This window comes from Canis lupus, chromosome 3 (assembly GCF_003254725.2).
Source record: "Canis lupus dingo isolate Sandy chromosome 3, ASM325472v2, whole genome shotgun sequence".
NCBI lineage: Eukaryota > Metazoa > Chordata > Mammalia > Carnivora > Canidae > Canis > Canis lupus.
The window spans coordinates 35,674,948-35,699,405 of record NC_064245.1 but is presented as its reverse complement, the minus strand read 5'-3'; the positions used below and the strand labels follow the sequence as shown (position 1 = coordinate 35,699,405).

Here is a 24,458-nt window from a genome sequence, read left to right as displayed (position 1 = left end):
TTAATTTATTTTTTAGGTTTCATCATTTTAGACCGCAGAGTGTTAGGTATATGTTTTAAGATTTAGCAGATGGATTATTTATTCCAGTTTACGTTTAATACGATTTTTGAAATGGTAGTTTTAAGTCTACTATTTTTATCATTTAAGTATGAACTCTGCTCTCTATTGTCTCTCTTCTGTTTTTTGTTATTCTATTCCTTCTTACCCACCATCTTTGATTGCATTTTTTTCAGAATTCCATTTTCTTTTACCTTTATAACTCCACCTCTTTGTGTATTTTAGTGGATATTCTAGTGATTAAGCTATACATATTTTCAGTATTTTTTTCATATTTTCAGTATTTTAAGACTAAATATATCACTTCATATAAACATCTTACAACCATATATGTCCATTTCTCTAGTTCCTGACCCTTTTTATGCTAGCATTGTCATATATATACATTTGCCATATGCCTTACAGCCAATAGTATAATTGTTCTAAATAGGTATATTTTTCAAGACATAAGAGAACAAATCCTATTTACTTAAATATTAACTAGTTTCAGTGCTCTTCTATCCTGAAGATCCATATTTCCTTCTGTTATCATTATCTATCTTCTTCCTTTTTTTAAAATTTACTTTTTATTGATGTTTTCAGTTTGCCAACATATAGAATAACACCCAGTGCTCATCCCATCAAGTGCCCCCCTCAGTGCCCATCACCCAGTCACCACCCCCCACCCACCTCCCTTTTACCACCCCTAGTTCTTATCCCAGAGTTAGGAGTCTCTCATGTTCTGTCTCCCTTTCTGATATTTCCCACTCATTTTTTCTCCTTTCCCCTTTATTCCCTTTCACTATTTTTTATAGTGAATATAGCTTTTGCACATTATATATCTTCTTAAAAAACTTTCTTTAGCACCAGAACTACTAGTGGTAACTTTGCTCAGTTTTCTTTTATCTGACAATATATTTATTTAGCATTTTTATATTTATCATTCTTTATTGAGGTATATTGTTACTGAATATAATTCTGGTTTGATTTTTTTATCCTTAGTACATTAAAGATAATAAAGATAACATTCCATAATTTTTTCAATGAAAAAAACTATTTCCTTTTCTCGATATACATGTGTCCATTTCCTTCTTTTGATAGTTGTAGAGAATAATAGAAACAAAAATTTTGGCTAGCAAAGCAGGATTTGATATTTTAACAAAGTGCAGTTCTGAAGAGCTCTTAATTAAACAGTTTGTCTTATGTGTTCCTTCCTTTTTCTCTTTCAAGATTTTGATAGAATAAGCTCCTTTGACAGAGAACTGGGCTTTTTAATATTCTTACCATACATGCAAAGTAATATAAAATAATCATTCATATTTTTAAATGTCTGGTTTTGCTTTCATGGTATTTATAGAGAAAAATCAGAGTATTTGAAAGAATTATATTATTGTAAGAGTGTTAAAGAGAAGAAACAAGGTAAAAAGATTGGAGTGAAATGAGTAGGAAAAATCAGAGGGTAACAGAACATGAGAGACCCCTAACTCTGGGTAGTGGAAAGGGAGTTGGGTGGGGGTGGGGTTGGGGTGACTGGGTGACGGGTACTGAGGGGGGCAACAGGATGAGCACTGGGTGCTATACTATGTTGGCAAATCGAGCTCCAATAAAAATATACAAAAAAATATTGGAGTGATTTGATGATAGAAATATAATTTAATTAATTGATAAACTGCCATTATTGTCAAAGCATAGAAATATGGAATGTTTTGTGAATTGTGCTGTGTTGCAAACATTTGATGTGCATTCTCTGAACACAGAATTCATCTAGCTCTTGAAATACCATCTTTTTATTGAAAAAAGTGGAACATAGGCATTTTACAACTTCTGAAATTGGGAAAGATAAAATTTGATATGAATGGCATTTTTTTTCACTTTGGCGTGACTCCCACGTGTCAACCCTCATGACAACCATGCAGGAAAGGAAATCTGTTGCAGCTTTTGACATGAGGACTATCACAAAACATACTATTGTTCTTCAATGATGTTATAAGAAATTTATAAATAGCATTCCAATGGACATGTAAGATAAATACAGTTTTGTGGAAACAAATAATCAGTTTTGAAAAACACTCTGATTGATATTGTAAGGTCTTATTTTAATGATTCTCAATAGTTTAACTAGTTTCAGTGCTCTTCTATCCTGAAGATCCATATCTTCAATTCTATTATCCAATAGAATTGAATAATCCAATTCTATTATCCTCTATCTACCTGCCAATTTATTTTCCATAATCTATCTGTGTATCTCTACCTTTCAATTATCTATCATCTATTTTACCTCTTTGTCTATCATCTATCTATCTGCATATCTTTCTATGTATCCATCCTGCCATTAGATATGAGGCAAAAGAGCATAGAAATAGAGGACCAATGAAGTTACTTCCCATGAGTGAGGACAGTAGTAACAGTGGTTTCTGTCGTGATAATGTATAGATCGAGAAAGCAAAAAGAGAATATGACTGAGGACCTTTAATTCTGGGACCTGCCTCGTGGAACTTTGGCCCTATTACTATGCTTGAACTCATAGAATCAAAATAGAGCTGCTTTCATTGATAAAATTTGAATTGAATATGAGGATTCTATTTTTTCTAGTCTTTCTATACTTCCATATTTTAATACAGTTTAATTACTTGGAATTATCACCTCAGTCTATATTATACTAGACCGTGGATTGGCAAATCTTTTCTGTAAAGAACCAAATAACAGTTTTAATTTCTCATGCTATTGCAATTATTCCACTCTGCTGTTGTAGTATGAAAGCAGCCAAACACAATGTGTGTTTGAATAAGTGTTGCTGTATTCCAGCAAAACTTTGTTTCTAACAGTAGACTGTGGGCTTGAGTTTACCAATCCCTGATCTAGAGTATTTGTAAACAAGACCCTGAACAATGATTAATTAATTCAGACACATGGTAAAAATGTCTGAAAATTATATCTCCACTTTATTTTTATTAAAATTATTTTAGCTCATTGGCTATATGCCCCTCACAAGAGAGTCATGAGTTCTACATTCCATCATCAACTAAACAATGTAAAACTAGCACTGATTGAGGAATTAGAGTTATATGATCTCTTTTCCATTTATAACCAATAAATTAAATTTCAAAATTGAAAATATTTCTCCCACATAGATCCTTAATGGCATTAGGGAATTAGTGACCAAAATCAAAGTGCCTGCTTTCTTTTCTCCTTTAGGATAGTTTAAATTGAAATGTTGTCTGGAAGCTTCCTTCATGGTATCCAGTCTCCTTACACAGTGCCTTCAATTTATTTTGATTTCATCTAAGCAGGTTTAATTGTTTCAACATATCTAAATAGAATTTCTATATTCCAAGGCTGTTATTTAAACTAGTTTATAAAAACTTGAGTCAACAATACTCCTAGGCAATGGATACAATCCTTAATCCAGTTTAACTTTTCTTCCAAATTTACTATTGTTTTCTCATGTTATATGTATGGAAGATGAAGAGGAAAGAAACTCAGAATCTCTAAAATCTTGTAACGTAAGACTGAGTTATTTCTTTGCAGTCAAATTAAAAATCTATATCATATATGATATATAGGCATATTTGCTTAAAATTTATATGACCAATTTAGTGTTAATATTCTATAAAAACCTCCCTGAAATCAGTCAGATAAAGAGAAGCATCTCAGTACAAATTTGGGAAGCACATAAATGAGCAATTCATAAGGGAAAAGCATTGTGAATGGTCAAGAGCGTAAAATAACATGCTCAGCTGTCCCAGTCTTTATAATTAAATAATTAAATATATATGAAATAATTACAAATTGTTATAAACATATAAGGAAATTAAATATATATGTGCATACACAGACACACTCATAATGTATTAAATCAACAATTGTCTGTTTTTTCACCTATCAGATTAACATGTACATTTGTTAACCAAGCAGGAGAATTTGGCATTCCTGCTGTGTTCTAGTCTTTCTAGAAGACAGTGGAAAGTATCTTAGATGGAAATTAGCACATTTCAACTATTTTTTAGAAATGTACCTAAAGTATGTAATGGGAAGTATTCAAAGATGTATGTAAACTTAAGGGTAATTATTACAGCCTTAGTTGTACTTATAAAATGTAAGTAACTTGTTTACCTAAAGTCATAATTCTAAGTAAATTAATGTTGTTACATTTATCCAATTGGCTTATATTCTGTTATATATGGTAATGTATATTCAAATTAATTGATATGCCAATCCAGGTTTGTCAGAAGTTTATCTACCACTTACAGAGTACCAAGTATGTTTGAGGCAATAATACTGAATTTTATTCATGTAAAATGATATAAATATGTGCTGTGCAGAATGGTCAATAAACTGATTTTACAGGAACAATATTAAATATTGATTATGAGTTCTGGTCATTAATTTGCTGTTCATTTGTGTGTTGCTTATATGTGTGTGTGTGGTTTCAGATACACATATTTCAGTTACACATAGCAGTAATTTAATTGTTGGTATAAGCATCAAATGCCAAGATAAACTCTAGTTCAAGAATTATATCAGTGCTAATAATAATCATACAAAGTAGGATATTTATTCCTTTTTAAAAAATAAGAAATGAGAATCTGAGTCTTAGGCTAAGTTTGAACGTACAATTTATTTGCAACTTAAAAACACAGCCCTATGGTGGAACAGCCATTGGAAGATAATAATTAACAATAGTTATTCTTTGGGGCCTCTGGCTGGCTCAGTCAGTGGAGCATGAGACTCTTGATCTCAGGGTTGTGAGTTCAAGCCCCCTGTTGGACATGGAACCTACTAAAAAGAGAATTAAAATGTTTGCATTCTGCTAAATCCATCGAGCAAAATCATGTTTTGGGGAAGAATGCAAATTTCTGAGATCATATTAATTTACCCTGTGTTTTTAATAAGGTCAGAGCCATAAGAATTTTCAAGTGCAACTTAGGCTAAAATAAGTGTTTAGATATGGCAGGAACATGAGAAAACAATGTCAAGGTATCGTTTGTGAAAAATCCCATGGTATAAAACTACAAAGAAGCTTTATAGTCTCTGGAAATGTGGGGTACCAGTGCTTAAGAGATATTGTCTTACTTAGAAACCATTTCATAAGAGCTCATATCACATTCCAAACTACTGGCCAAGAGAAAGAGTGTCATTCAATGGAAGAAACAGCTTTGGAAGAGATACAATGATAGGCAATACCCAGGCATAAATACTGTGGATAATAGGGAAAAGGCCACTGAGGGTCTTAGAAGAAGCTATTCTGAACTGACAGAAATTTAAATGTCATGATCTCCCATTGGAATATTTTTTTCTTTCTCTGTTTTATGACCATGTAGTCTGGATTCTAAACTGTCTGCATTCTATTAACATGTGTTTCATAATCAGTTTACTTTCCCCCAATTATCTGTATTCATGCTAACCCTTTTCTAAAGATCACACTTTGTGTCTTGCAAGTATAATTAATAGACTCAGAACTACTAGCTAAAATGTTGGCCAAAATGATAGAGAATCATAACAAATTCTGCCTGAATATACCACAATAGTGGCAAGATTATGTTTAGAAATTTGACTGGCTTATAATGTAAGGAATGTGCTAAGCTGTTCTAACTTTGCCTTTTTATATTCTGTATTTTGAGGGGAAATGGACTGTATAAGATACTCCCAGTTGGGGCTTTGGAACATCATGAATAATACTAAAGGAGAAATATAGAAGGAGAAAGCTTTCATAGATGGGTAAGGCTGCATCTGTCAAAGGAGGACTGCTTGATAGTAAGCAGTGAGCCAATTCTAGGTTTGACTGATAAAATTCAGGCATATCTTGGTATGGTAAATTTCTTTAGGAATGATAAAAGCTGATTGATTACTAATGATAAGATGTTTATAATGTTATTAAACTAATATGAATGAATGGATAATAGGGTAGAAATTAAAGTTCCACATGATAGAATGCTGTAATAAATGAGGTAGAAATTATATAAAGTATAAACATTTGGGAATGATTATAATAATTGTTTCAACCTGAAAACATTAAAAGATGCTGAAACTTTTTTGAGAAAATTTGAGGAAGAAGCAGGATACATGGGATGCCTGGGTGGCTCAGTGGTTGAGCATCTGCCTTCCGCTGAGGATGTGATCCCAGACTCTCAGGATCAAACGTTGCATTGGGCTCCCTGCATGGAGCCTGATTCTCCTCCCTCTGCCTATGTCTTTGCCTCTCTCTCTCTCTCTGTCATTTGTAAATAAATAAGTAAAATCTTAAAAAAAAAGAAACAGGATACTTTTATAGATTGTGATTATCTCCTCCATGATATACTTATCAGTTGCAAAGAGAAAATGATGGTGGAGAACTAGGCAGACACCACCTGAATTAAGTAAGAGATGAAAGATAATACTACCAGTGACGGGAACATCTGGCATCACTGATAGGAAGCACTGAGGAGAACCTAGCCTTATTTCTTTAGTACCTCAGACAAAAGTGAATAAACCTGAATCAACTCGTGAGAAAGTATCAGACCCAAATTGAGTGACGTTGTACAAAGTAAACAAAACAATATCACCACAAACTGTCATTTAGTTTCTAAACATTAATATCACTGTGGAAATGTTCTAGATTATGTTAGACTAAATAGATATGAAAACAATACGATATTTATTCAAGATCTCTATATAAGATAGCAGAGGGAAAACTGGCAAAATTCTAAGAAAGTCAAATAGATTACAGTATTTTATATGGCAGGTGATAATTGCTTGGATTTGATAATGATACTGTGGCTATGTACTAGAAAATCCTTGTTTTGAAGAAATTAATTTAGGGGATAAAGGAAAATCATAGCTTGTTTTATTGTAAATGGTTCAAAAGAAGGTTCAGACAAATATTTTAACTCTTAATCACTTATCAAAACGTTTTCACAGGTCAACCTGTGGTAGTATTTATTGGAACCCTATTTCCTTTTTATGGATGAGTGATTTTCCACAGTATGGATATATCACATTTTGCTAATCCATTTATCACTTAATAGATATTTGAGTTGTTTTCACTTTTTGTCTATTATGAGAAACTTTGCTATGAACATTTATGTAGAGGATTTTGTGTATACATGTGTTTTTAATTTTTTACGGGTGAGAATATGGTAAATATATGTAACTATTTTGAATAACTGGTTGACATGGATTTTTAAGACCCTATTTCTTGCAATTAAAAGAAAAGTCTATGCATAGTGAATATTCTATTAAATAGTGGTGGAAACTCTTCCTGTAGACATAATTAAGTAAATGGAATAAGTATATATAACATTGAAGTCTATTTCTTCATATCTGTTGAGTGTGAGGTGTATATATATATTTTTTATCATTGGACATTTTTGTTTTTGTATTCTCAGTTTAAAATTTTATACAATCATTGTTGGTTTCGATATAAACCTCGGATATATTTCCTTGTTTTGTTACATTAAGATGTAGAAAGGGTATCTAGAATAGATGAGCTGCGTAATCCTCAAGGATAATAGAGATTGTTCAGATCAGTAGAATTTTGCCACAGAAATTATACTGGTTTTCTTATAATGTTCATGTAGAACTATAACGAAAAACTTTCTTTTGTGGGCTTCATAGCTGACATAGGCTCCCTCAGTTATTGTCATCTCCAGTTTCTATGTGTAAATGAAATGGTTCAGTATGTTTTAGGGTTATGAATGTTTGTCTGACTTCATGGATGAAAAGTGTCTTAGTGAATGTGCTTGGATTATATATTTGTACATTATAAAATATCTGAAGTAAATGAGAGACAAAATAAACCACTGTTGATAAACATTCCACTATTTCTATTCTAAGCAAATGAAGGTGGACTTCTAATTAACTCATTTTAGTGTTAGCCCACAATTTTTGTGGTTTTGAATTCTACCAGTCTTGCATGTATTAAGTATTTAATCTATGAATATCTTGTTCCTTGGTTAAATGGTGTGTGCCTGCTAATAAATACACAGGCTTAATACAGGAGAGTGTGAAGTGAGTATGTTTCTGTTCCAGCCTGTTTTCATTTTTATATTTGAACCTTTTATTTAATTTATTTTTATTTTATCTACAGTAAAATTCACTCTGTCATGTGCAGTTATATGGACTTTGACAAGTGTATAGACTAGTATATCTAACACCACAATTATGATATGGAGGAGTTCTATTACTCTTAAAATTTTTCTTTGTTTCACTCCTTTGTAATCAACCCCTCATTCTACTCCATAATCTATTGCAACCATTGTTTTTATAGTTTTGCCTATTGCGAAATGTCTGAAGTCCAGCTCCTTGTACCTAACACTTTGAATTTCCCAGTTTACTTGCAAGCATTTATGCTTAAAAGACCTCTGCTTAGCCTAACTATGATTTCCTAGGATTATTAATTACATTCTGTTTTGAGTAGATTGGCCATGCTTGTTTTCAGTCCTCTTATGTCTTGCCCTTCTGATGTTCTTTTCGATTTGGTTCTGTTTTATAATTTCCATTATTTTATGAAATTGTTAATGTTTTTTAGAAAAATTATACTATTGTTCGATCCGTTTTTATATGTTGTTTGTAATAGATATTTTTTTAAAGATTTATTCATTTATTCATGAGAGACACACACAGAGAGAGAGAGAGAGAGAGAGAGAGAGAGAGAGAGACATAGGCAGAGGGAGAAGCAGGCTCCTTGCAGGGAGCCTGATGCAGGACTCAATCCCAGGACCCTGGAATCACGACCTGAAAGCAGATGCTCAACTGCTGAACCACCCCAGTTACCCCTGTTTGTAATAGATTTTTGAAGTTCTTATGTCTTACTTTGAGAATATAAGTCTTAAAACACACTTGTCATGTGCCCTTCACTTTACCCAACAATTAGCATTTTTATAGTCTTTATTTGGGAGAGTACAATTTTATTTTATTTTATTTTTTTAATAATAAATTTATTTTTTATTAGTGTTCAATTTGCCAACATGCAGAATAAAATACCCGGGCTCATCCCACAAGTGCCCCCTTCAGTGCCCGTCCCCCATTCACCCCCACCCCCTGCCCTCCTCCTCTTCCACCACCCCTAGTTCATTTTCCAGAGTTAGGAGTCTTTATGTTCTGTCTCAGAGACAGAGAATACAATTTTAGAATTTCTCAAAGAGAAAATTAATGTGCCGCTAATTTTTTTATATTTTATTTAAATTCAATTTGCCAGCATATAGCACCCAGTGCTCATATCATCATGCTACTAATTTACATAGCATAATAGAGAGGATTACTGACTATTTGCAGAGTTAATAATTCAGAGGGGAAATAAGTGAAGACATAAACTGGCAAAGATGGCTAAGCAACTGTGGCTTGGACTTGGATGCTATGTATGGTAGGGACTAGAAGTATGGGGATTCCAGTATGACAATGAGTACAGAACAAATGATTGTCCTTTATTATTAAGTGAATTTCATGTATATTCTGATCTAACATATTATTTGTGATGTTTTGCTGCAGGACAAAGACTGGAACAACTTAACATACTTTAGGGAGGAGAGATGAGCAGTTATTCTGATGCTTTCAAAAATCTGTTTCTATTGTGGCCAGTGATGTCAGAACTTCAGGTTCTCTGGGCTCATTATTTCAGAAGCCCAAGGTAGACTATTTTGATAATAGGTTTCTTGTCCCATGAGTGTGCCTACTTTGTTAAAGCAATAGTCATTATTATTTGTTTACTTTATTGAATAAAAAATCTCTTTTGAAAGTAACTTGAATAATCCTGGGAATCATTGATGTATTACCTTTCTATACCATTTTATAGTATATGAAAATAATCTTTTAAAGAAAATTAAATGTAACAAAATATTTATTCATTTATTTTTAAATTATTGGCATATCCAAAATAGCTGTTTTTACTCATATTTGTACTGTAATCACACCTTATTTACTAGGACATTTATGAATACCTTTCCATTTCTCCTTGAAATTTTAGTTGACTGGTTTTTAAATTTTCCCAAAAGGATTTATGTAATTTTATTAGCAAAATACAAGGTCACATCCATTTTGTTCTATGTACATTAGAGTTCGGTTGTTCAGATATTAATAAAATATCCATTTACTATTCTTTATTTATAATGCAGCAGATAAACCTGAAGAAAATAAGCCTGGCTATGGAAATGCTTATTTGTTTGGGAGGATGTTTGTCTGGATCAATGATGATCACAATTGTCTGAGGATGCTGAGGGACTCATTCCAGATGTCAATCTGAGGTCCAGACGAGTGGCCCCTCTTCTAGGACAAATAAGACTCTCAAAGCCTGGCTGTATTTCATGACCTTAATGACAAAACACTATCCCTTGGGCATGCCTTTTATTAATTTTGCAGCAAAGCATTAACTTCCTATCTCATGAGACAGTGTGCAACTTTAGATATGCTGTATGACCACGCCCTTGCTTCATTTTGCTCACTTTGAACATAGAGTTGTCGATAGATATTTGTATATGTGAAACATGTTCTTGAGTAATAAATGATGAAACAGAGGAAAGATTGAATTAAGAGGTAAAAGAACTAATATAGGTACTGAAAATTCCATTAGTGTTGGCTGAAAGAAGGAAACATTGCTTATCTATATTAAAAATTGACAATGGAGACAATTTTAGTGTTATTATTTTTCATGGTAGAGAATTTTCAGAGATAATATCTTCTCTTTTCTTTCTGTCATGTTTTCCTGAGGTAGACAGGATGGAATGAAATCCTCCACTTCAGAGAAGAGCAGTGAGTATCTATGCCAACATCCTTAAAATTCACATCATGTGCTCTTTACCACATGCTGAGCTCTCTGAGTTCATCTTTTCAATGACTTATTGGATAATATCTTCATTTTGTGTCATTATCTTTGGTGAGTGTCTCCACGCTTATATCCAAATTTTAAATTTATTTTATTTGAATTCTGTGTGAACTGACAAATGTAGAACTTTGGAAAATATTTGATTTGTTTTAATTTTGTATTCCAGTGAAATATTCTTTTATGAAATTAAACTATGCTTGGGAGTTTCCTTAAAGATTATTATGGTTGACAATGTTAACTCTGTGATTAAGATTATCATAGTCAGATGATTTTGGTCAGATATACAAGATCGTTATGGATCATTAATGTTACTGTTTGCATCATTATGATTTTATGTCAATTTGTATTATTTTTTTTCATTCTTTGGTATAAAAAATTATATGTTAATTTTATGAGATGTTTCTAAGGCCTTCATTTTATTTTATTTCATTTTTAAAGATTATTTATTTATTTATTTATTTATGAGCATGTGAAGGGGGAGGGTCCAAGGGGGAGAGAATCTCAAGCAGATTCTAGGCTGAGCACAGAGCCCCACATGATTTGATCTCATGACACTGAGATCATGACCTGAGCCAAAACCAAGAGTTGGACACTTTGCCGACTAAACCACCCAGATACCCCCTAAGCCCATCATTTTAAAACATAAAGAACCAAACCAAAAATTATTTTTTGAAACAGTCCAACTTTCCATATAGTGTTTGTGTCATGAAAGATATTAGGTTGGAATAATCAAGTGAACGAATAATGAAATTTCATACATTAAATTATTAATCATTTTGTATAATTTGAAATATCCTTCAATAAGGAAAATAGTCTATCTTCCTTAGGATGATCACATCGAATGTTTAATGTTGCCTGGGGCCTGGTGTTTAATATTTTAGGAAGAGTTAAATTTTTTTCTTGACAAAGTTTCTGTCACACATTGTTTCAATCAGTAATTATTTTTGTGTTCTCTTCATATTTATGTATTTATGTATGTATTTTAATGAGAGTATTTTTTCTCCAGAATCTAGCAAGGTCATTCAAATGAGCTTAATAATAATAATGAGTAAAATACCATTGAACACTAATAATTGTAATATCAGAAAGTAAAAAAGCCCTACTAGAATCTGATGTAGATTCCAGAACTTCCATTATTAATAATATATATATTAAGAAAAAATTTGAGGATGAATGTAAATGATAGGAACACTAGAATATATTTTTGTCTAATAAATATGATCCTACAAATAATCACATGTATATTTTTCCATTTGTATATTTATATAATACTTACTTAAATATATATTTGCCATGCATCATTTCCATATCAAGGTATAGAAGTATATCACAGAAATATGCTGTAAGGGCCGGTATTAAAACTGTACAACCCAGGGGCACCATGGTAGCTCAGTTGATTAAGTGTCTTGCTCTTGGTTTTAGCTCAGGTCTTGATCTCTGGTTCATGGGATTGAACCCAACATCAGCTCCATGCTCAGAAGAGAGTCAACTTGACATACGATCTCTCTTCTTCTCCATCTCTCCTCCCTCCACTGGCATGCTAAAATAAATAATTAAGAAATAAATAAAAATGTACCACCAAGTGTGTTTTAAATAGAAATACTTTCTCCCTAAGACTGGGAACAAGACAACAGTGAACTCTCCCATCACTTCTGCTTATATTTTTCTGTACAATCATAACCCATGCAAGAGGGCAAGAATAGTAAATTAAAGGCATAAAAACCAGAAAGTAAGAAACAAAGTTTACTTGTAGATAACTGAATTTTCTCTGTTATAAAATACCAAAGAATCAAGAATATCATTCCCAGAATTAAAAACTGAGTTTAACAAGTTTGCAGGATACAAAGTCAATATAAAAACAATAAATTCTGTTACTATATACTGGCAGTGAACAATTAGAATGTGAAATAAATCCCATTTATAATATCATAGAAAATGAGCTACTTCTGTAATAAAATGCAATAAAATATGTGCAATATCTCTGAAAAAAAACTGCAAAAACACTGATTAAAACTATGAAAGACAACATAAGTAAATATAGAGATATATTCTATTCATGGATCATAAGTCTCAATATTGTGAGGTCAATTATCCCAATCTCTAATGTAGATTAAATACAATCTAAATTAAAAACATTGTAAGCTTTTTGTAGATATCAACAAGGTATTTCTAAAATTCATATTCAAGGTAAAGGAACGTGGGCAGCCCGGGTAGCTCAGCGGTTTAGTGCCACCTTCGGCCCAGAGTGTGATTCTGGGGACCTGGTATCTAGTCTCATGTTGGGCTCCCTGCATGGAGCCTGCTTCTCCCTCTGCCTGTGTCTCTTCCTCTCTCTCTCTCTCTCGAATAATTTAAATCTTAAAAAAAAGGTAAAGGAACTAGAATAGCAAAAGAGATAATGAAAAAGTTGTTAAGTCAGAGAACTCACACTGGTATTTTAAAGATTACTAGAAAACTGTTGGAAACACTATAGTGTGTTGGTGAAGGAATTAACAAATAGCTGAAAGAAGATAGTCATAACTCTTCAAGATAGTCATGTGGAGGGGATCCCTGGGTGGCGCAGCGGTTTGGCGCCTGCCTTTGGCCCAGGGCGCGATCCTGGAGACCCGGGATCGAATCCCATGTCGGGCTACCGGTGCATGGAGCCTGCTTCTCCCTCTGCCTATGTCTCTGCCTCTCTCTCTCTCTGTGTGACTATCATAAATAAAAAAAATTAAAAAAAAAAAAGATAGTCATGTGGAAAGATAGCTGGGTGGTTTTTATGATGCTAGTAGTGTTTGTTTCCAGATCTGTTTATTGAAAAATTGTGGTTTTTAAGATGCAAATTCATGACGTCTATAATATAAACATACATTTTCATGTATCTATATTATATTTCAACAGAGAGTTTAAAATATAGCATAAAACGTCAAATTTTATAATATATTTCCTAGGAATATTGTTCACTAGACTATGTGTAACCTAGGGACAGAAGACTGATGTTCTTAGGATATGTCAAGAGCATTCTCTAATTTATGGACCTAACTAGCTAAGTCCATAGCACTTGCAATTTGAAAGAGGGTGGTGATGTGATGAATCAAGATGGTATAGCGTAAAATTAAAAAAAAAAAAGACGGTTGTTTCTGTAACACAGGCATTTCAAAGTTACATCAGGAATAACTAGAGATTGATAATTTTTCCACTTTAATTATTTTCCATTAGTAATATTACATATCAAATTTTCTATTGCTTTATGCAAAGATATTGATAAATTTCATATTTAAGATATTATATTATTGTGGTATAACAATCTTTATTTTTATTATCATATAATTAATTATAGGTGTTTCAGTTCACTCAGCTGTTCTAAGTGCTATCAGTGGTCTGTTTTGCCTGCCTCCCTAGGGCCATAGCCAAGACAGGGAGAGACGGGGCTCCTGATTTGCCTTACCATGGCCAACTTGCCACAAGAGGGCCTACAGGAGGCTTCAGGCCTGCAGCAAGAAACCTAGGTCAACTGAACTGCAGGGGGCACATTGCTTTGCCCCATGGTCACTCAGATTTCAAGTGATATAAGTGCGCCCGGAAAAACAGGATATCCCAGTGCACATCAGCATCGCACAATAACAGGCAGATGTATGTAGGAGAACCAGTGTGCTGTGTGTTAGGAGAGGGATTTGGACACATGGATTTTCTGGATATTTGCAGCCACCCGCTATGTTAAAAACGTCATCTCGTGATGCTGGGTGGCAGTTCATGAGACCAGGGATCCACGTAAGGGTCTAGCACTTTACGGAGATGACCTCCACATGTGAGCACCTCTACCATGGCCAAGCAGCCTGAAAGCCTACCCTGCACACGCACACGCACACGCACGCACATCTGCTAATAAACACATAGAGTCACACTGAAGACACACACTCAAACACACCCACAGAGGGCCCCTCTTACACAGACACATGCAAGCCCCCATTCATGGTACGTGGCCTTACCAGACACCATTTCTTTTTTTTTAAGGTTTTATTTATTTATTCATGAGAGATAGAGAGAGACAGAGTGCAAGCAGAGACACACAGGCAGAAGGAGAAGCAGGCTCCATGCAGGGAGCCTAATGTGGGACTCGATCCAGGGACTCCAGGATCACTCCCTTGGCCGAAGGCACGTGGTAAACCTCTGAGCCACCCAGGAATCCCAACCAGATGCAATTTCATATACTCACATGGAAATTCTTAGACAAATGTAAGACAGAGGCACATCCCCTTGTATGGGATGATGTGGGCCCGTGCCGTCTCACCGATGAACAGCTAGTCCTGTGGGACAGAGGGACAGCATACGTAGATGCAAAGCTTCCCCACAGAACCGTTAGGAACGCTCAGGCCATCTGAGCGACTGGGTACATTGTGACACATTCACCTGATGTCTCCACACTTCCTCAGGTGCCGAGGCCTAGCTAGGTTTGCTATCGACACGGTGAAGACGACCTTCCTTTCCATGGAGGTGTGGAGGAATGATGGAAAGGAAGGAACTGTGGAAGAAGAGTGACCCAGGTCAGGAAGCCTGCACATGGATTGCTATGCGGGTAAGCCTTTCATTCCCTCAAAGCAAGCCAATGGACCTAGAAACGCCGGGTGGGTCTGCGGGCCTACTAAGTGGCTTGTGACTTGTGGTGAGGGGCGATTGCTCCCCAAAAGGATTGCCCAAGCCTCTTGCTCAGGGGCATAGCTCTGGATGGTCTCCAGTGTGCTGGAGGGTGCTTAGGCTACGGGGAGACCCTATGAGCTAGCTGTTCAGCCTGTGTAGTTCAGTTTACCAGGAGGCCGAGAAAGTGCTTGGATCGATGATGACTCCCTCAATCTGCATTCCTTGGAAAAGCTGAACAAAATGAGTGAGAACTCTCTACTGTCATTCTCATCAAAACTGAAGTCCAGCACATTGTCTCCCCCAGGGAAGGTAGGAGTGAGGGACAGCTTCACCTTGGTCCAGCCACACACTTGCAACCACCAACACCATCTCCACCCATGGGCCTTGAGATCAGAGAGCCTGGCGGAGGACTGAGGGCCCAGAAGACATGTGCTCTCCTAGGGTGGAAGTCCTCGACTATGTGGTGCTCCATGGCATGGCTGGGCTTTGGCGGGTTTCAGACAGCCAGCAGCCGAGCGGTAGGAGTTGTGTTAGGCAGGGTTGGGAGGTCCTCAAGAGCATCTTTGCTGGAGCAAGTCGGCCAGGCTGATGGTTGAGCCAGAACTCCTGACGGTGTGTGCAGTGACCCCTTTCAGGGTCAAGTACCATGGATTTACAGGTGGACTCCCATCCAGGGAAGCAGCAATCTTTGCCCGAGGCCTCTGTCCCAAGTTCTCAGCTGAGAGCTGAATGGGGGTGGGGGAGGACAGGAAAGGCATCAGTTAGGGCCGGTTCATTTGACAGCACCTGAATTCATCTCAGGCCAAACAAGGACAGACACATACACATACAAAGTTCGCACACACGAACATACACCCACACCCACATACACTATGTGTTTACACAGGCATGTAAACACACACACGCACACGACACACGCAAGGAGGTCCAAGAGCTCGTGATGTACTTTCAGGGCAGGAGTGTCGACACTCTGCTGGCACTGGGATGAATGGGAATGGCAGAGCCCAGGGAGTCCACAGGATGGGTAGGTGCGGGAAGCAGCGGCCTCCCTAAGTTCAGATGGTGTTGCGAAAACCAATGGGTCAGTGCTAGATGGGCTGTGTGCAGCCTCACCACCTTTCCACATGGGCTGTGACTTAAGGCATTAAGGGGCTGCCTGGCGATGGTGACGAGGGCTCTGTCGGATGGGCCCCTGGCCACTGATTTCCTGAAGAAGGGCCTCCTGGGCATCTACCTGTGCCTGTGAGAGGTATGCCACATTTTGCCACCCTGGACGGCCCTCGCTTTGCCGGCTGACCTAGCAGACCCTGACCATGCGGACCTTGCTTCCTGGACTGAGGGGTTCCTGTGTAAAGGCCTCCAACCAGGGAAGCCCTTGATTCAGTGTCTTGGGTGGCTCCTTCATGCTCTGTGGGCACAAGACTTCTCTGGGCTAGCCTGCAGTCCATGCAGGACAGGCCACAGGGACCTGATAGCAGTCAGGTGCAGCCCTGTTTTGTGGCAATGGAGCTTGGCCCACGTCTTCCCACTTCATGGGAAGGGCACCAGTCCACCTTTGTATGTGATTCTCACCTGCGATACTGTGGCCATGACCCTGCACCAGAACCACTGTGTTGGACCTGTGTCTGCCGATCGATGGGACCTGCCTTGAGTTCCACAATATGGATGCCTATGGAGAACATGCCGTGTATTGCTCATCTCTCTGAGGTTCCCAGCCCCCGAAACGGGAGTCCCTTTCGAGGGCAGTGGTGACTTTCCCTACAGCGATGAGGACTCCAGGACATGGACCTGGACACGGCAGCCTGACTGATGGCACGTGTTCCCAGAGGCCGAGAACATGAAGCACAGTGGTCATGGACATGCCAGTTCTCTTGGTGGTAGCCCTCCCCTGGCTCCCGCGACTGTTCTTTGGCTCTCAGTGTCCTAGAGCTGTTGTGCCCACACACCAAGAGCCAAATTGTTGTGTGAGGGGGACGGTTCGCCTGGCCAACCTTTGGGTAGCCCACTCGCCTCAATAGGGCTTTATGGAGGACTGAGGCATGAAGCCAGTACCTGAGGCCTGCCGACCTGCACAAATGCTCATTGCCTCACCCCATGGTCACTGAGGGAGGTTTCATGGTGCAGGCCAGAACTAAAACAGCTAACGAGATGACCTAATCCTCCTTGATGTCACTTCGATAGTCGAAAGTGAGTTTTTGGAGGAGAGTCGTTCTGCTGTGCGTTGCCTAAGGACTTTGGACATGTGGTGTTTCAGGCCTTTGCGGCCTCTCCCGAGATCAATCGTGTCATCTCGTGCCATTGTGTGCCAGAGTCTGAGGCCACGAATCCCGGAATGGGCCATGTGCTTAGCAGAGATGAACTCCAAACATGAGCACCTGAGCCACAGCCGGCCAGCCTGCCAGCCTTCCCTGCACACACACACATGCGTACCTGCTAATAAACCCATAGAGTCACACTGATGCACACACACTCAAACACACTCACAGAGGGCCCCTCATAAACAGACGTACACATGGCCCACTAATAGCACGTAGTCTTACCAGACACATTGTCATGCACTCACTAGGAAATCCCAAGAAACACATGACACCGAGGCACATCGCCATGTGTGGGATGATGTGGGCCATGGCATCTTACCGATAAACAGCTAGCCCTGTGGGACAGAGGGACAGCACAGGCAGTTGCACAGCTTCTCCACGGAACCATTCAGAACGCTCAGGCCATCTGAGTACGTGGGTGCATTTGTGATGCATTGGCCCATTTTCTCCACACTTCCTCATGTGCAGAGGCCTAGCCAGGCTTGCCATAGACACAGAGAGGAAGACCATCCTTTCCCAGGAGGTGTGGAGGGATGATGGTGGGACCTGTGGAAGAAGAATAGCCCAGAATGGGAAACCTGCACATAACACCAGGAGGTAAGATTTTCGTTGTCTCAAAGTGAGCTAATGAGACTAGAAGGTCCTGGGCCAGCCTAGACCTGCCAGTTGGCTTGTTCTCATGATGAGAGGTGATGGCTCCCCGAGAGGATTGGCCAGGCTCTTGCTCAGGGGCATAGCTCTAGATGGTCTCCAGGGTACTGGAGGGTGCTGAGGCCATGGGGAGATGCTATGAGCTGTTCAGCCTGCATAGTTCAACTTACAGGAAGCCAAGAAAGTGCTTGGATCGATGATGACTCCCTCAATCTGCATTCCTTGGAAAAGCTGAACAAAATGAGTGAGAACTTCCTACCATCGTTCTCATTGTAACTGAGGTCCAGCACGTTTCCCCCAGGGAAGGTAGGAGTGAGAGACTGCTTCACCTTGGTTGGGCCACATGCTCGCAAACAACCACCACCAACAACGCCATCTCCACTCAAGGGCCTTGGGATCAGAGAGCCTGGCAGAGGTCTGAGGGCTTAGAAAACGTGTGCTCTCCTTTGGTGGGAGTCCGCTACAAGGTGGTGCTCCGTGGTATGGCTGGGCTTTGGTAGCGTCTCAGACAGGCAGCAGCCAAGCAGTAGGAATTGTGTTAGGCGGGGTAGGGAGAGCCTTGAGAGCATCTTTGCTGGAGCAAGTCGGCCAGGCTGATGATTGAGCCAGAGCTCCTGGCGGTGTGTACGGTGACCCCCTTTCAGGGCCAGGCATCATGGGGTTACAGGTGGACTTCATCCTGGAAAGTGGCAATCTTTGCCTGAGGCCTCTGACTTGAGTTCTCAATGAGAACTGAACAGGGTTGGGGGAAGAAAGGAGAGGCACCAGGTAGGGATGATACCTTTGAGAGCACATGAATTCATCTGAGGCCAGACAAGGACAGACACACAAATTTGCACGCACACACGAAAACAGACATATGCATACAGAAACACATACATGCACAAACACACAAATGCACACACCACACATGAAAGGAGGTACAGCAGAGCTTGTGGTGTACGTTTAGGGCAGGAATGTCAACGCTGTACTGGTCACTGGGATGAATGGGAATGGCAGGACCCAGGGATTCCGCAGGATGGGTGGGTGCAGACAGCCGGCGGCATCCCTAAATTCGGATGGTGTTGCAAAAACCAACAGGTTGGTTCTAGGTGGGCTGTGTGTGGCCCCACCACCTTTCCACATGGGCTGTGACTTAACAGCCTTAAAGGGGCACCTGGCGATGGTGCAGAAAGCTCTAACATGCCCTGGCCACTGCTTTCCCGAAGAGGGGCTGTCCTGGGCGTGTATCCTGTGCCTGTGAGAGGTATGCTGGCCATTGCCACCTGTCCAGCCCTTGCTTCGCCGGCTGGCCTTTCAGACCCTGACCGTGTGGACCTTGCCTCCTGGGGTGCGGGGCTCCTGTGTAAAAGTGTCCACCCAGGGAGGCCCTTGATTCAGGCTGGGGTGGCCCCTTCCTGCTTGGTGGGCACAGGACTTCTCTGGGCTAGCCTGCACACCATGCAGGACAGGCCACAGGGACCCTGATAGAAGTCTGGTGCAGCCCCGTGTTGTGGCCATGGAGCTTGGCCCACATCCTCCTCTTCATGGGAAGAGCACTGGTCCTCCTTTGTGTGTGCCTCTTGCCTGTGGGACTGTGGCCATGCCCATGCAACGGAGCCACTGGTGGCACCTGTATCTGCCGATCAATGGTCCCTACCTTGAGTCCCACAGTGTGGATGCCTGTGAAGAGCATGCTGCATGTTGCTGTTCTCGCTGAGGATCCTAGCCCCCCGATGCAGGAGTCCTGTTCGAGGGCAGTGGTGACTTTCCCTGCAGTGGAGGAATCAAGGACATGGATCTGGACGTGGCAGTCCAATTAATGACATGTGTTCCCAGAGGCCGTGCTCATGAAGCATGATGGCTTTGGACTTGCCAGTTCCTTTTGTGGTAGCGCACCCCTGTTTCCCTCAGCTGTTGCATGGCTCTCAGTGTAGCATGGGCACTGCTTGTCTAGGGCTGTTCTGCCGGCACACCAAGAGCCAAATTGTGTGTGTGTGTGATGGGTCGCCGGGCCAATCTTCCTGTGGCCACCTCGTCTCATAGGGCTTTGTGAAGCCCTGAGACGTGGAACCAGTACCTGAGGCCTGGCGGCCTACACAAGAACTCGTTGCCTTACCCCATGGTCACTGAGGTTTCTTGCTGCACTCCAGACTCGGCCCAGCTAACCGCTTGACCTAGTCCTCATCAAAGTCTCTTTGACTGTCGAAACTGGTTTTTTTAGCAGTCATTGTGCTATGCATTGCCAGAGGTCTTTGGACACGTGGTGTCTCAGGCCTTTGCAGCCTAGGCCAAGGTCAGTTGCATCATCTCGTGCCATTGCGTGCCAGAGTCTGAGGCTACAGATACCTGGATGCACCATGTTCTTTGAGGAGATGAACTCCAAACATGAGTACCTCAACCCAGCTGGCCACACCACCAGGCTGCTCTATACACACAGACACCATACCTGCTAATAAACCAAGAGTCACACTGATGCACACACACTCAAACACACCCGCAGAGGGCCCCGCATAAACAGACACATGCACGGCTCCATTCATGGCACGTGGCCTTACCAGACACATTGTCATGCACTCACAAGGAAATTCCTAGACACACATGAGACATGCACATCGCCATATGTGGGATGACATGGGCCTGTGGCATCTCACCGACAAGCAGCTAGCCCTGTGGGACAGAGGGACAGCACAGGCAGATGCAAAGCTTCCCCATGGAACTGTTCAGAACACTCAAGCCATCTGAGTGCCTGGGTGCATTTGTGAGACATTTGCCCGATTTCTCCACTCGTCCTCAGGTGTGGAAGCCTAGCCAGGTTTGCCATTGACACAGAGAAGACCTTCCTTTCCCCGGAGGTGTGGAGAGAGAATTGTGGGAATGTGGAAAAAGAGTGGCCCAGGGAGGTGAACCTGCACACAGATCACCAGGAGGTAAGCCTTTCATTGTCTCAAAGTGACCTGATGAGACTAGAAGGTCCTGCGCCCACCTGCGGACCTGCCAGTTGGCTTGCTCATGGTGAGGGGCAATGGCTTCCCAAGAGGATTGCCTGAGCCTCTTGGTCAGGGACATAGCTCTGGATGTTCTCCAGGGTGCTGGAGGGTGCTGAGGCTATGGGGAGATCCTATGAGCTGTTCAGCCTGCATAGTTCAATTTACCAGGAGGCCAAGGAAGTGCTTGGATCGATGATGACTCCTTCAATTTGCATTCCTTGGAAAAGCTGAACAAAATGAGTGAGAACTCCCTACTGTCGTTCTCGTCAAAACTGAGGTCCAGCACGTTGTCTCCACAGGGAAGGAGACAGTGGGAGGGAGGAGTGAGGGACAGCTTCACCATTATCGGGCCATATGCTCACAAACACCACCACCACCAATGCCATCTCCACCCAAGGGCCTTGGGATCAGAGACTCTAGTTGAGGGTTGAGGGCCCTGAAAACATGTGCCCTCCTTGGGTGGGAGTCCTCGACTAGGTGGTCCTCCGTGGCATGGCTGGCCTTTGGTGGTGTTTCAGACATCCAGCAGGCAAGCAGTAAGAGTTATGTTAGGTGGGTTTGGGAGGCCTTGAGAACATCTTTGCTGGAGCAAGACGGCCAAGCCGATGATTGAGCCAGAACTCCTTGCAGTGTGTGCAGTGACTGCCTTTAGGGCCAGGCCCCGTGGGTTTATAGGTGGAATCCTCTCTGGGCAAGCAGCAATTGTTGCCCAAGGCCTCTGTCCCGAGTTTTCAGCTGAGAGCTGAACAGGGTTGGGGGAAGACAGGAAAGGCACCAGGTACGGCCGGTGCATTTGACTGCACCTGAATTCATCTCAGGGCAGAAAAGGACAGAGACACATAGACTTGCATGCACACACGGATACACACACAAACATACACAAACACATACATGCTCTCACATACACACACATGCAGATGCAGGCACAGGCTCGCAAACACAAACATACGCACACACGCACACACCACAGATGCAAGGAGGTCCAGAAGATCTCGTGGTTTATGTTCAGGGCGGGAGTATCGACCCTCTCCTGGCCACTGGGATGAATGGGAATGACAGGGCCCAGGGAGTCCATAGAATGGGGGTGTGTGCATACAGCTGGTGGCCTCCTTAAATTCTGATGGTGTTGCGAAACCAATGGGTCAGTGCATGGTGGGCTCTGTGTGGCCCCACTGCCTTTCCACATGGGTTGTGACTTACAGCTTTAAGGGGCTCCCTGGTGATGGCACTCTGAGCTCTGTCTATTGTACCCCAGGCCACTATTTTCCCGAAGAAGGGCTCTCCTGGGCATCTATCCTCTGCCAGTGAGAGGTTTTCCAGCCATTGCCACCATGGCCGGCCCTTGCTTTGCCGGCTGGCCTTTCAGACCCTGACCAGGTGGACCTTGCCTCCTGGGGTGTGGGGCTCCTGTATAAAGGCATCCACCCAGGGCAGCACTTGATTCAGTGCTGGAGTGGCTCTGTGGGCACAAGACTTCTCTGGGCTAGGCTGCAGACCATGCAAGATATGCTATAGAGTCCCCGATAGCAGTCAGGTATAGCCCCATGTTGTGGACATGGAGCTTGGCCCATATCCTCTGCTTCGTGGGAAGGGCACTGGTCTACCTTGTAGTGTGCCTTTTGCCTGCAGTAATACGGTCATGCCTACACCAGAGCCACAGTGTCGCACCTGTGTCTGCTGATGGACAGGCCATGCCTTTAGTCCCACAATGTGGATACCTGTGGAGAGCATGCCATGTGTGCTGTTCTCGCTGAAGACCCCAGCCCCCAATGCGGGAGTTCCATTAGAGGGCAATGGTGACTTTCTCTACAGCAACGAGGAATCACGGACATGGTCCTGAACGCAGCAGCCTGATGATGGCACATGTGTCCACAGGCCGTGTCATGAAGCACAATGGCCATGGACATGCCACTTCCCTTGGCAGTAATGGGCCCTGGTTCCCTCGGATGAGACACGGCTCTCAGTGTACCATAGGCACCACTTGCCTAGGGCTGTTGTGCCCGCACACCAAGAGCCAAATTGTCATGTGAGCGTGACGGGTCACCAGGCTGACCTTTGGGTGGCCAACTCGCCTCACTAGGGCTTTGTGGAGGCCTGAGGCATGCAGGAGTACCCGAAGCCTGCCAGCCTGCACGAGGTTTTGTTGCCTTGCCCCGTGGTCAAAGAGGTTTCATGTTGCACTCCAGACCAGGTCCAGGTAACAGTGTGGCCTAGTCCACATCAATGTCGTTTCAATGGTCAAAAGTAGGTTTTTGGAAGAGAGTTTTTGTGCTGTGGGTTCCCAGAGGGCTTTGGACACGTGGTGTCTCAGGCCTTTGTAGCCTCCCTCGAGGTCAGTCTCATCATCTTGTGCCATTGCGTACCAGGGACTGAGGCCACAGATCCCCAGATGGGCCATGTTCTTTGAGGAGATGAACTCCAAACATGTGTACATGAGCCACGGCCAGCCAGCCTGCCAGCTTGTCCTGCACACGCACACATGTGCACACCTACTAATAAACTCAGAGTCACACTGGTATACACACACTCAAACACTCAGTGTTTTATGAGGACCCTCATAAACAGATGCACGCACTGCCCCACTCATGGCACGTGGCCTTACCAGACACATTGTCATGCATTCTCAACGAAATTCCTAGACACACATGAGACAGAGGCACATTGCCATGTGTGGGATGACGTGGGCCTGTGGCATCTCACTGATGAGAAGCTAGCCCTGTGGGACAGAGGGACAGCACAGGCAGATGTACAGCTTCCCAACGGAACCATTGGTAACGCTCAGGCCACCTGAGCACCTGAGTACGTTTGTGACACATTCCCCTGAATTCTTCTCAATTCCTCAGGTGCAAAGGCCTAGCCAGGCTTGCCTTAGACATGGAGAAGAAGACCTTCCTTTCTAGTGAGGTGTGGAGAATGATGGCGGGCTCTGTGGAAGAAGAGTGGCCCAGGACGGGGACCCTGCACACGGATCACAAGGAGGTAAGACTTTCGTTGTCTGAAAGTGAGCCAATGGGACTAGAAGGTCCTGGGCTGGCCTGAGGCCCTGACAGTTGCCTTGTGCTCATGGCG

At 41.6% G+C, this 24,458-nt stretch overlaps 4 non-coding genes across 4 annotated transcripts; all 4 read left to right on the top strand.

Annotated features, from left to right (window-relative positions):
• Positions 1-10,190: 10,190 nt before the first annotated feature.
• LOC112654220 (small nucleolar RNA SNORD109A) lies at positions 10,191-10,257 on the top strand. Its single transcript, XR_003132881.1, has one exon. It is a non-coding gene; the product is annotated as a small nucleolar RNA SNORD109A (small nucleolar RNA).
• A 5,384-nt stretch (positions 10,258-15,641) lies between these two features.
• On the top strand, positions 15,642-15,736 carry LOC112654202 (small nucleolar RNA SNORD116). Its single transcript, XR_003132864.1, has one exon. It is a non-coding gene; the product is annotated as a small nucleolar RNA SNORD116 (small nucleolar RNA).
• A 2,874-nt stretch (positions 15,737-18,610) lies between these two features.
• On the top strand, positions 18,611-18,705 carry LOC118354375 (small nucleolar RNA SNORD116). The gene has a single exon (XR_004814805.1). It is a non-coding gene; the product is annotated as a small nucleolar RNA SNORD116 (small nucleolar RNA).
• A 2,870-nt stretch (positions 18,706-21,575) lies between these two features.
• Positions 21,576-21,670, top strand: LOC118354374 (small nucleolar RNA SNORD116). The gene has a single exon (XR_004814804.1). It is a non-coding gene; the product is annotated as a small nucleolar RNA SNORD116 (small nucleolar RNA).
• The last annotated feature ends 2,788 nt before the right edge of the window (positions 21,671-24,458 follow it).